The sequence below is a fragment of the Bos grunniens genome, chromosome 14 (assembly GCF_055505025.1).
Source record: "Bos grunniens cultivar Pamir isolate PY7600 chromosome 14, Bosgru_T2T1.0, whole genome shotgun sequence".
NCBI classification, from domain to species: domain Eukaryota; kingdom Metazoa; phylum Chordata; class Mammalia; order Artiodactyla; family Bovidae; genus Bos; species Bos grunniens.
Window position 1 is genome coordinate 33881434 of NC_141178.1, and position 8923 is coordinate 33890356.

Genomic DNA, 8923 nt, shown 5'->3' on the forward strand with positions numbered 1-8923 from the left:
GGATTGTGAGGTCCAGAAGCCAAGCAAAAAGGTGGTAGGCAGACAATGGTTCTTCCCTCAGGCCATATTGAGGAAGAAATGGAGATGAAGAAAACTGGGGAGTCTCGAGAGGTAGCTGTTTTCTCTGAATATCAGCGTATCATAATTATACTTTCATGTACTTGAACCAAGTTGTTTAATGATGGCAGCAACACAACTGAATAATGTTGGGTATGCCTGTAGACTTTGTTTCTTTTTTTTTTTTTTTGGTCCATAATCTCTAAGGACATTCTTGAATGAAAGGAGAGATGGCTCAACATTTTCCTTTACATGATCAGAGCTGTGTTACCTGGGGTTGGATTTTGGAAAGCAAGTGTGAACAGAAGCAGAAAGTATTATTATGGGGTTTAGGGGTGAGATGGCTGTCCTCTGTGGATTTATAGCAAAGACTGTAGAAAGTGTTATTGTCCTCTTGTCTTTTTTCCACAACTGATGAGGCCCATAGGGAAACTGTAATTTTCCAACAGCCAAGCTTATGTCAAAGGAAAATAAAAAATGAGGAGATATGTCCAAAGTCACATAACTCATGAAAAGTAAACAGGGACGCAACACTTGACATTTTCTCATTTACCAGGTAAGAGCACCAATCAGATCGTGATTGGCAGTCACATCACCCACGTAGACTTTTTCCATGACTTGGGCCATACTTTGTGGGAGATAAAAATATGGGCGTGTGTTGTGTACTACCTCCTGGGTTCTATTTTTCTGGAAATATTATAGGTATAATTTGCTTTGGTTATTTACAAAGTAAACTTTACCAATTAGTTTCATTATCACTGGTATAATCTAGTTGGAGCTGTTTTGCAGAAAGGGACCAGGAGCCTGCCTCTAGCTTCCTGGGTTGTGGTTTTCTTTCATTTTGTTGTTACTAAATGTCCTGATGGATCTAATTATTCTGATGCCATCAGTTTCATATATTAGGGTTTTGTTCACTGTTCTAAGGGCTTAATGTTATATCAGCTGATTGTATCCAAACTCTACAGCATATTATTGTCTCTGAATCAGTTGGGTAGTTATGCCTTGAAAATTTATACCACTTAAAAAAAGAAAAGGAGTCCATATGGTTTTTTCTAGCTCCACTAGTTTTAATTGGATCAAAAATGGAAATGTTTATCATACCCATCTCAGAGAGTGATGGATGATACTCATGTTAATACAGGTTATATTCCATTATAGCAATGCTCTTGCCAAAATAAATTTTTGTATAAGAGAAATTATTTTCAGGTCCCAGTATACTCTCAAGTGATATTTAATTTATTCATTCATCAGGGAAGGAATCAAGAAAGATTTGACATTTGAGCACAGCCTTTGAAGGATTAGATAAAATGTGGGCTTGGGAATGGAAGGAAGAAAGGATACAGTAGGCTGAAAGGACATTTTGAGAATCACATTAAATTAAAAAAAAAATCTTAACAACATTAAAAGGTTTGTCAAAATCTTTTTGTTTGTTTAAGTTCTAGCCCTTTGAGATGCCATCCACAAAACTTTCATACTCCTTGCTTCCAGACAGAATTGATTAGCCCTCTCCTCCGACTTAGAGCTTCTATCTCACTATTTTCCTTACTGTACTTAAGTCGTCTTATAACTGATTACATGCTTGCCTCCACACCAGCTAAAGCACTACTTTATACCCTATAAAGGTAAAAACTTTATACTCTACCTCTCAATTCAAGAATAACAGCAATCGTATCATTGCATTTGTTGAATGTCTACTCTGAGCCAGGTACTGTGCTAAGCAGTTTACATGCATCGATAGCCAATAATCCTTGCTATGAAATGAAGGATGCTATCATTTCCACCGTTTTACAAACGATGGTAATGAGTAGCAATGCGGTGAGGATGCTTGCTCTGAGTTCCTTTGCATTTGTGCTCAGCTGCTCAGTCATGTCTGACTCTGCAACCTCATGGACTCGCCTGCCACACTCCTATGTCCATGGGATTCTCCCTGCAACCATACTGGAGTGGGTTGCCATTTCCTCCTCTGAGACCCTTTACTGTGTGCGACAGAGCTGAGGTATGACGTTAAGTGCGTGGTATGGCTCCAAAGCATATAATCTCACCCACCCAGGTGCCTTGTTGCCTTGTTAATAGCTCCGTGCCTGGGGCTCATGCTAAGCACTCAAGAACTGTCTGTGGAATAAAGAAAGGAATGCACGAAGAAGAGTGTTTAAAGTATATGATAGAAAGGAGGATGAAAAAATTTGTAAGACTTCCATGTGGTTAAAGAAAAAAAAAAATCTGTCTGTGCATCAGTGAAGAACCCTCATAGTGTTGGCAAAATAAACAACCTCTTGGAGTTTTCAAAACGGGATTTGCCCTGCATAAGTTTAAAGTAGAACGTCCTCGAGGCATTTCTGCAAATGTGCATCCGCCCAGACTTGAAAGGCTAGTCCCTCCCATCCTTCTAATGATGATCGGACCTAGACCTACTCCAGAGGCACCGCAACCAGCTTTTTAAACAATTTCATCAGCACAACCTCGAGCCTCATTTAATCTTAAACAGTAACAGGGAGCCCTGACAACCAGCTTCTGGAATACAGCCCAGCTCCCAACAGTGCCTGCCCCAACAGGTTCCCATGATCTGCGCCACGTGCTCAGGATGGATGACGGCAGCGGGGTCCACAAGCACCGCTGTAGGAGATGCTGAAGGAACTAGATCATAGGCAGGGTGCGCAAAAGAAATGTGCGAACGGACAAGTCGGGGCCAAGACAGAGGTGAGGAAGACACAGCTAGGAAACCACAGCAGTACCAGTAGCAGCGGCGGCAGCAAACTAATCTGTTGTAGGCTTTTTACTGTTGAGAGGGTTTGGCAGAACTTCCAGAGCTACAGGAGGGATTTCAGAGGTGGAACCAGAACACTGGAGGTCACGGTGACCTGCTCAGTGAAGACGGACTGAGATTGTTTTGACTCAGCCTAGCAACAGAGAAGTCAGCGCAGCCCAACAACTTTGAGACATTCATCCAGACGGCCTGATATGTGTGGGTGCTCACTGCTGGTAAGTAGGTGAGTGCACCCAAAACCTTTTGTAACACAAGCCTAAGGAATGGGAAAATGAGTCACTCACTTCCTAAATTTGTAACCTGCCCATCAGAACTAACACAGCAATTGGCAAAGTTTGCCTGAATGAGCAGTTAGTGACTTTTTGCCAGTCTCCTCTCCTACTTACATATCTCCTTCCCTTGTAGTTTTTCTCTACTAATAACATTTAGTATATTAAAGCCATTGGCTGAATCTGAATTCCCCACAATATATTGTAATGGAATCATATCATGCATTCTTGTTCAAATGTATATAATATAAACGTAAATGTATCCATTTTCCTATAATTCCACAACAACAAAAAACTACTTCATTAAAAAATGGGCAAAAGACTTAAAGATCAGATCAGATCAGATCAGATCAGTCGCTCAGTCGTATCCGACTCTTTGTCACCCCATGAATCGCAGCACGCCAGGCCTCCTTGTCCATCACCAACTCCTGGAGTTCACTGAGACTCACGTCCATCGACTCAGTGATGCCATCCAGCCATCTCATCTTCTGTCATCCCCTTCTCCTCCTGCCCCCAATCCCTCCCAGCATCAGAGTCTTTTCCAATGAGTCAACTCTTCGCATGAGGTGGCCAAAGTACTGGAGTTTCAGCTTTAGCATCATTCCTTCCAAAGAAATCCCAGGGCTGATCTCCTTCAGAATGGACTGGTTGGATCTCCTTGCAGTCCAAGAGACTCTCAAGAGTCTTCTCCAACACCACAGTTCAAAAGCATCAATTCTTCGGTGCTCAGCCTTCTTCACAGTCCAACTCTCACATCCATACATGACCACAGGAAAAACCATAGCCTTGACTAGATGGACCTTTGTTGGCAAAGTAATGTCTCTGCTTTTGAATATGCTATCTAGGTTGGTCATAACTTTCCTTCCAAGGAGTAAGCGTCTTTTAATTTCATGGCTGCAGTCACCATCTGTAGTGATTTTGGAGCCCAGAAAAATAAAGTCTGACACTGTTTCCACTGTTTCCCCATCTATTTCCCATGAAGTGGTGGGACCGGATGCCATGATCTTCGTTTTCTGAATGTTGAGCTTTAAGCCAACTTTTTCACTCTCCACTTTCACTTTCATCAACAGGCTTTTGAGTTCCTCTTCACTTTCTGCCATAAGGGTGGTGTCATCTGCATATCTGAGGTTATTGATATTTCTCCCGGCAATCTTGATTCCAGTTTGTGCTTCTTCCAGTCCAGCGTTTCTCATGATGTACTCTGCATATAAGTTAATACATGTCTCCAAAGAATATATACAAATGGTCAATTAGCCCATAAAAAGATGTTCAGTGTTACTAATCATTAGGGAAATGCAAGTCAAAACCATGCAGAGATACCATTTCATAGCCATTAGGATAGCTATTGTAAAAATAAAACAAAACCAGAAAATAACAAATGTTGACAAAGATGTTGAGAAATTGAAACCCTTATGCAGTGCTGGTGGGACTATTACACGATACAGCTCGGAAAACTGACTGGCGGTTTGTTAAATTAAAACTAGGATTACTATATGATCCAGCACTTTCAGTTCTGGATATATATGTGATCAAATGGAAAACAGAGACTCAAATATTTGTACACACAGATTTATAACAGCATGATAGCTAAAAGATAGATGTAAACCAAGAGTCCATCAACAAATAGATAAATAAAATGTGGTAGACCCATACAACAGAATATTATTCAACCTTACAAAAGAAAATTATGACATCTGTTGTAACAGGTTGAATCTTAAATATATTATGCTAAGCAAAATAAGTCAGTCACAAAAGGACAAATACTGTATGAATCCACTTACACGAGTCATCTAGAATAATGGAATTTACAAAGACAGAAAATTGAATGGTGGTTGCCAGGCACTGGGAAGATGGGAGTTAGTGTTTAAAGTGTGCATAGTCTCAGTTTTGGAAGATGAAAAGCATGGTTGCACAAATATGTGATTGCACGTACTGCCACTGACCTATACATTGAAAAATAGCTAAAATGGTAAATTTTGTGTTATATATGGGCTAGTGTTCAGGTGCTCAGTCGTGTCTGAGTCTTTGGGACCTCGTGGACTGTAGCCCACAAGGCTCCTCTGTCCATGGGCTTTCCCAGGCAAAACACTGGAGTGGGTTGCCATTTCCTCCTCTCAGGGATCTTCCTGACCCAGGGATTGAATCTTCTCTTATGTCTCCCATTGGCAGGCAGGTTCTTTACCACTGTGCCACCTGGGAAGCTATTTCACCACAATTATTAAAAAAAAATACATTCACTATTAAATACTATGTTTTACTATATACATTTCATATGTACACATATTGTTTGAAGTTGTTTATATAAATGATATATACTTTATTATACTTCATGGGTAACTTAGGAAGTTTTAACTGGTCATTTTCCTCTATTATTGAGTTTACAGGCTGAATTTCTAACCTCATCATTGTGTAGCATGCAACTGCACTGAATATGCTCCTCAAATTTTAAAAAGATTGGTTATGGCAGAAAAGTGAAACAAGATTGCCTTATGGACTAAAATATAGGGTGCACTATGATAGATAATTGTTCAAATTCCCAATAGTTTTCTCTGAATCCATTAGGTCACTAAGCATCCAAATCTCAAATGACATCTCCATGTCAATTTTGATAGAGTAGCCATGGATAACTTGGTACCTTTTGTTTGTAAAAATCATTGGTCAAGATTCAAGCCAAGGACTTTTATTTCTTGGAAGAAAATGACAAGGTAAGTAAATTTTATATGAGTTCATATTGCTTTACGAATTTTGCTGACAAAACACATCACAATAGATTGCACATAAAAATTGGGGGTAAGCATTATAACCAGCACTTTAAAAGGAAAATTCATGAAAGCCATAATAAATTGGAAAATTCAGCTTTATTACTTTCAAAAATTATGTCAATCATCTCATCATCTGTCAGTTTAACCATCCCTTTGTAATATGTTGTTGAAAAGCCTACCATTGTCTACAGGCTTGTTCCAAAAGCACCCACACATTTTTCTCTTTTCAACATAAGGAATTCATTTTCTACTCATAGTACCTTTTGCTGCAATCACATTCAATTCTGTGGGTCTTGGTGACAAAGTAGCCCTGAGAGCTATTACTGGAAATAGAAATAGGAAACAGTGGGATCTCTGAGCCTGTTAACTTCCTTATTTCAGAATCTTAACAGAAGAGTGCAGAAAGGTCACCAGGAAAGAAAAGCCATGTTTTAAAATGGCTGAAACTTCTTCTGCAACATAACATCTACTTGGTATTCACAGCAAAGGGTATAATCCCTCTTTCCAAGCAAAGATGGCAGAACTCAATGACAAAAAGACTTATTTCTCTTCCCTTTTAGAGTTAATTAAATTCATTTTTCTTGACAATCTAGAGCCACAAGAAAACTTCCTCTGTTCAACGTACTGTGCAAAGAAACTATGAATGAATGTCCTGTGTATCTTTAAAGGCAATGGCAAGTATTGGCCATTTAACACCGGGAAACCATAGAGGCATATCAGGAACTCCATCACTGAAAAAGGAAGGGTTTATCTTGCCAGTCTTCCCATATCCTACATAGAAGTTCCTGGAGGTGAGTATGATCTGGCTCTAACCTGAGGCTTAGTTATGTGATTGCCGTCTCTCTTATTCTGTGAAAGATAACACTGGCAGGATACTGGAATGATGCTTGATTCTGTACTTAGAACTGAGATTTCAGTTGATAGCATTATCAGAAAATCTGAAACCCATGCTCCCTGATCTACCTGGTAACTTGATTTTTTGCCAATGGGGGTGTTCATTAAGGAATAACTTTTCACTGTAAAGGCACCAGAGTTTTAATATGTTGAATTGGACAGAGGGAATGGAAAGTAATTATATCTATATCAAGGTATCCATCTTATTATTTTACAATTATTTGTTTCACACAATTTTAATATTCCTAAACGTTTTCTCAACTACTCTACCTGAGATCTGTTCTATGGGAATAAATAGAAGACCTCTTTCCCCTCAGGCATCTATCCAAAGCCCCAAACAATTTCTACCCCTTTACAACTCATTGAATTGTTGTTGAAGCTCTAAATTGTGTCCAATTCTTGTGACCCCACAGACTGTAGCCTGCCAAGCTCCTCTGTCCATGGGATTTCCCAACCAAGAATATTGGAGTGGGTTACCATTTCCTTCTTCAGAGGATCATCCTGACCCAGGGATTGAACCCACATCTCCTGCATTGGCAGGTGGATTCTTCACCACTGAGCCACCAGGGAAGCCCTCACCACAGAATATCTAATGTCAAAAAGAGAATTGAGACTGTCACTCTTAGAAGACAGAGCATCTGTCTGGGTCAAGCTTTATCCTCTCAAGTTTTGCGTGTGGCTTTGCTAAGGTCGGCATTCATTCACTGCTTGCTGAACTTGAATTTTACTGCAATATGCTTTAGTTATCTCATCAGCCACCATCTTATGGATTTCTTCAAAAAAGCTGCTTGAAACAAAACAGTAGTATAAAGAGGGCTCCAAGAGTTGTTCCTTTTTTTTTTCCTTTGTTTAAGTAACAAATCTTAAGAGCTTTAATTTTTAGTCTCACACATATAAACTTCAATAGCTGTACATAATAATTTTCATTCTGTAGGTGCAATGTTTATTGGCTTATACAAGGTCTAGAAATGTTACAGCCAAGAGCATGGCCCATATTTCAAGATACTTAGTCTTATGATTTATAATACTTTTAATGTCTTATTTTCTCATATTGGGAAGAATTCATTTGGTGATATTCTGTGATTCATGATGCTGTACAAGATTCTCTATGCAGCAATGTGGAGAGAAAGTTCCTGTAATTCTAGGCAGTGACTCAGATTCCAACATGTCTCTGTGGCTTTCTCTTCAGACTGGTCCTGTGTAGACAGGATGATTAACTCAGCAATTACTGCAGGCTTGATGATATATGAAAAGTAGAAAAAGGAGTGCTTCTGATTCCCATGTTCAACAAGCTTATCATCTCTCTGGTGAGATCAAAAGACCAGATAGGGAACAAGAAGATACTGAGGATTTAAATGATGAGACACCAACTATTTCAGCAAAGATCCAGCAAATCTTATTGAAGAAGTGAGATTTAAATCAGGCCTTGAAAGAAGACTGTACTTTGAAAACGCAAAAGAAAACTCACTACAGGATATAGAGAATAAAATGTAATATATAGTGTTATTTAAAAAAAATATGAAGTATATATCTGTGTTTTAATTTCTTTGTGCTTGAAGAAAGAAATGCAAGAATCTAAAAAAGCAGCTAATCATGAGAGTGATGAACAAGAATAGGATGGAAAAATAAATCTAAATGTAATGTTTTGCATTGTTACGATTTTTGAAACATATGGATTATTTACTCAAAAGATTAAATTTTAAGAAAAATGAGAGCAAGCACCATAAGAATTTTCTACTCTAAATTCAATGAAACTTAAGAATTTTGAAAGAAAAATCTGTTCTGTGAGCAAAAAAAGTATGGAAAAGACTGGCTCAAACAAACGTGGGAATTTTTACTTCCATATTTTCCAGAGACTTTTGTAGGCTAGTTATCATTGTTAGTAACCAACAGGCAGTTAATATTTGACAGCATTTGCCAAATATACCCAAAATTACTTTCTTCTTTTTCTTTCTATCTAAAGCACATGTTAATATCTTAAAGAGCAAAGTCTGAGAAATCCTATTATATGTATTCAATTGGCCAGAGTGAAGAATAGGATTCTTTTAATATTTACTTGAATATTTGATTTGACTAGAGGTGAAGAGGGCACGGAGTGATGGTCAATGAATTTGCACGTGAAGACTAAACACAGTATCCTTCTTTTCATCCTTGCATGCGTGCATGTGAAGTTGTTT